The sequence below is a fragment of the Bos taurus genome, chromosome 14 (assembly GCF_002263795.3).
Source record: "Bos taurus isolate L1 Dominette 01449 registration number 42190680 breed Hereford chromosome 14, ARS-UCD2.0, whole genome shotgun sequence".
NCBI classification, from domain to species: Eukaryota; Metazoa; Chordata; class Mammalia; order Artiodactyla; family Bovidae; genus Bos; species Bos taurus.
In genome coordinates this window covers 70,545,979-70,551,129 of record NC_037341.1, presented here as the reverse complement: position 1 = coordinate 70,551,129, position 5,151 = coordinate 70,545,979, and positions in this window count along the sequence as shown.

Genomic DNA, 5,151 nt, shown 5'->3' with positions numbered 1-5,151 from the left:
ACGGTGGCTCTGCCCATGCGCTCTGCAGGCGTCCCCCCCCCACCCCCACCCCCTCTCCCGCCGCCCCGGCCCCGTCTGCGCACGCGCCCTAACGTTCGCAGACTTCCCGTTGTCAAGCGGGAGGGAGGAGGCGCCAGGGCGCGCGCTTGCCCGGGGCCAACGGGATCGAGCTCTTGCGCATGGTCAAAGCCCGCGCTGCGTGGGACTCCACAGTGCCGGCGGAGAGCTTCCGTTAACAGGAGTTTGCGGTCAGCACACGGCTGTGATGGGAAACGTGTGTAACAGCCGAAGTACACTGGACGAACGTTCGTGATTCCCAAGGGCTACGAAAAGAGTCGCAAAAGCAGAGGAAACACTTTTGGATGCTGACCAGCGCCCCATGGGACTTATGGGCGCGGAGGCCTTTTTTGTCCCCTTTTTATTTGGCTTCCCTGGTGGCTCAGACGGTAAAGCGTCTGCCCGCAATGTGGAAGACTCGGGTTCGATCCCTGGGTCGGGAAGATCCCCTGGGGAAAGAAATGCCAACCCACCCCAGTGCTCTTGCCTGGAGAATCCCATGGACAGAGGAGCCTGGCAGGCTACATACGGTCCGTGGGGTCGCAAAGGGTCAGACATGACTGAGCGACTTCCCTTTGTTTCTTATAGGCAAGACTCCAGCCTGCATGATCTCTCACTTCCAAAAGGAAGCCGTCAACATCAACAATTAAGAGTCCTGTCTGACTCTGCAACCCAATGGACTGCAGCCTACCAAGCTCCTCTGTCCATGGGATTCTCCAGGCAAGAGTACTGGAGTGAGTTGCCATTTCCTTCTCCAGAGGATCTTCCCAAGCCAGTGATGGAACCCAGGTCTCCTGCATTGCAGGCAGATTGCTTTCTCCTGCACTGATTAGGAACAGTTCCTAATCAAAGGAGGAACAGCAACGAAATCACCACAGGCAGGATTTAAGGACCAGAGAAGCTCACCAAGATTAGGAGACTGGAATATTTTGGCTCGGACCTGTGCCTCCTGCGTCCTTCATTGGCAGGCAGATTCTTTGCCGCTGACCACCAGGGAAGCCCCGCATCACTCCTGATCATGCACAAAGCTGTTTTCTTGGGGTCTGCTTTCCTCAAAACGGTTCACCACTTTCTGTACAACAACTTTATTTTTTCCAATCAGTCAGCTACTGTAAGTCAGACCGATTTCCTTTTCCCTCGATAAAATTCAACTCCATTCCACATGCCATCTTTACTGATAACTTACACCCTGCTTTCCTATTGTTTGCTGAAAATTTTTTATTTCTGTTAGCTTTAATCACATACTTAAATTAGAATCCTCATCTCTTAAAACCTTCATTTCCTGTGGAAACTAAGAAGTAAGCAATTAATGTCCTCTGCATTAGTATTTTGGAGACTAGTAACAAATACCGTGATAATTTCTAAAAAAAAACCAAAATACTTTCAGATTGAGAACATCGCAGGGCAGCACCAAACACATTCATTAATAGTTTTAAATATCTTTAGTTTCTCTGTAAAAGTAAGTCAATGTTCAGTAATTAATGTTTCAGTATCTTATTTGAGAATGACCCAGCTATTCAATAAACTTTCCTCACTTAATTTAATGCAATTCCAGAATTTTAAGTTAGCAAAATTGCAAAGACTATTTTAGAGACTTCTAAAGCATATTCATTCTTAACAGTTTATCTAAACGTTCTAATCTCATTTACATTTTCTATCCCTAAAAGTTTCTTTATATTGAATAAGGTGATGGCACCCCACTCCAGTACTCTTGCCTAGAAAATCCCATGGACAGAGGAGCCTGGTAGGCTGAAGTCCACGGGGTCGTTAAGAGTCGGACACGACTGAGCAACTTCACTTTCACTTTTCACTTTCATGCATTGGAGAAGGAAATGGCAACCCACTCCAGTGTTCTTGCCTGGAGAATCCCAGGAACGAGGGAGCCTGGTGGGCTGCCATCTATGGGGTCACACAGAGTCGGACACGACTGAAGCGACTTAGCAGCAGCAGCAGAGCCACCACCAGCTGATGGGTATCTAACCTAGATAACATATTCAAAAGCAGAGACATTACTTTGCCAACTAAGGTCCGTCTAGTCAAGGCTATGGTTTTTCCTGTGGTCATGTATGGATGTGAGAGTCAGACTGTGAAGAAGGCTGAGCGCCAAAGAATTGATGCTTTTGAACTGTGGTGTTGGAGAAGACTCTTGAGAGTCCCTTGGACTGCAAGGAGATCCAACCAGTCCATTCTGAAGGAGATCAGCCGTGGGATTTCTTTGGAAGGAATGATGCTAAAGCTGAAACTCCAGTACTTTGGCCACCTGATGCGAAGAGTTGACTCATTGGAAAAGACTCTGATGCTGGGAGGGATTGGGGTCAGGAGAAGAAGGGGACGACAGAGGATGAGATGGCTGGATGGCATCACTGACTCGATGGATGTGAGTCTGAGTGAACTCCTGGAGTTGGTGATGGACAGGGAGGCCTGGCGTGCTGCGATGGGGTCACAAAGAGTCGGACACGACTAAGCAGCTGAACTGAACTGAGCTGATGGGTGTGTCGCTTATTTTGCTGATCTGTTACAAAGAGCATACACTGAGGCTCTAGAACTACTCAACCATCTTGGATCTATTTGCTTCTTGGTCCTTGGGTGATGTCTTTCTTTCAAAAATTGTGCCCTGCCCCCTCCCCTCCTGTTTTATTTCCCACTCTCAGATATTTTACTCCCACATTCTTATGGGAAGCAGAGGGGTGATGGAAACCTCTCCTAGCCATCATTGTGATGTGGAAATGTTGTGACTGCTTCCTTAGCCCTCTTTTGAATCTCCTTAGTAATGAATCCCTTTTTGTAACAGCATCAGAGTACAAAAGTGTATGTAAATAACAAAAGATATGGTAAACATCTGATAGATAAAGAAACTTGGTTACAGTAACCAGAATTATGAATCATTACATTTAACCTACAAAATAATTCTAGTTAAATATTTCTCTGTAAGAGACCTTTGGGGCACTCGAAAGTATCCCAAAGTTAGCTGGAACTCAAAAGAAATTTAATTACAATTTGATATTTGGGAAGCTTGTCAATAAGTTTTAAAACACTTGGTCAAGCTAAATCATTTTAAGACAATACTCATTGCTTAGCCAAAGTAACCAGAGATCTCAAAAGCAAATATTAATACAAATACCATAAAGGCAAAGATATTTACATAGTCTGTAGTAAAAAGCAGTGTTTCAACAATACTGGAGGAAAAAACCAAAACTGTTTTACAGAAGAAGCCAATTCTGACTCTATGTTTCTTTGACTTGCTTTTCCTTGCTTTTGTTATTATGATCATACCTAAGGGCCTGCTTCAGAGGACTCTGTCTCTCGCCTGAGGGTAAACTGAAGTGCCTTTGTTCAGTTCTCAGATGATCTGACCCTGCCCACCCGTGAATGAAAAGAGATTAACACTTCCGAAGGCTGGTCATTCCCTAGGAGATGTTTTGCTAGACTGAAGACCCTTTCACTTTACTTCCCCACTGCCTCTCCCTCTCTATTCTGTCTTTTGACTTTAGTTCCTCCTGGCTTCTTTCTCTTTCACTCTATGAAAAGAACTTCTCATCCAGACCCCAATAAGATGGTTATTTTGAGGCAATAACCTGCCATCTTCTTGGTCAGCTGGCTCCTTTGTCTTAACCCTTCATCTCTCAAACTTACTGGCCTATCATGCGGCAAGCAGAGCAAGCTTGAACTCAGTAACAGAATGACAGAACCAGGGATTCAGGGTTGATGGCGTTCTCAAAGGAGAAAAGTTAGAAAAGTAGGCAGCTTCATCATGAGTAGAGGGACCATGGTATCTCACACTTTATCTTTTCCCAGGTGGAAGTGGGGCCAGGCAGGGATAGTGAGATGTCCCATACATCAGGTGACTTGAGAGGGAAATTGGGGAACATCCTTGTTAGCAGGAAAGATCACTGAAGCCAAGACTGAATGAATGACATGGTGGCTTCAAACCCAGCTGGGATCCTGGCCTTACTGGAAGGAAATGCTACAAGGGCTTATGAGCAGATAAAGAAGACCAGAAAGAGGAAACAGCATTATATTTGGAGTCTCACCCAGTGGAGAGGACATTTTTTAATACTGAGGGCCAATAACCAGAGAAAAATAATCAATTGATATAAGTTATATAAGAAAAATTTCCTCATAATTTGGCAAGTTTTAAGATAATTATATAATCAGATCAGATCAGTCGCTCAGTCGTGTCCGACTCTTTGCGACCCCATGAATCGCAGCACGCCAGGCCTCCCTGTCCATCAACTCCCGGAGTTCACTGAGACTCACGTCCATCAGGTCAGTGATGCCATCCAGCCATCTCATCCTCTGTCGTCCCCTTCTTCTCCTGACCCCAATCCCTCCCAGCATCAGAGTCTTTTCCAATGAGTCAACTCTTCGCATCAGGTGGCCAAAGTACTGGAGTTTCAGCTTTAGCATCATTCCTTCTGTCACAGTAGTGTATGTTCCTCGGTTCTTTGTCTCGTCACAACAAAGATTTGGAGCGACGGACATTAAAGCCCTCTGCGCATCACAGCTCTTGGGTCTTGGACAAACAGTGCTACAGCTCTTAGGCAAATCAGTGTTACAGCTCTATTTTATTTAGAAGATAGCAGGAGAATCCAAGACTTGAAGAGAAGAGAGTGGAGCAGTGCGTGGGAAGGTGGGGAGAGAGAGTGAGGGGGGGGAAGAGAGAGAGAGAGAGAGAGAGAGAGCGCGCGAGCGCATGCACGCGGGAGAGAGAGTCTGAGAGAAAGCGCTTTGGCTCCTCCTTTTATATGTTATTTTCCTCCACCTGGGCCTGCCCTATGCAAATTGGGCTTAGCCAGGAGTGCTGTTTGTTCTGTTTGTTCTGCCTGAAGTCTTCACTCTGGTCCTCGGACCTTCCTTGTCTTTTAGCCACCGCCATTTTGGACTCCTTTTCCCTCTTCTATCTACCTAACACTTGCAAAGAAATCCCAGGGCTGATCTCCTTCAGAATGGACTGGTTGGATCTCCTACCAGTGGTTTGTAATATTAGTAAAATATGTACTGCAGTTTGATTCTAATGCTAAAAAAGATACAGAGACAGAGCAAATGTATAGAAAGACAGAAAATCAAAAGACAGAGATAAAAACAGGGACTAGG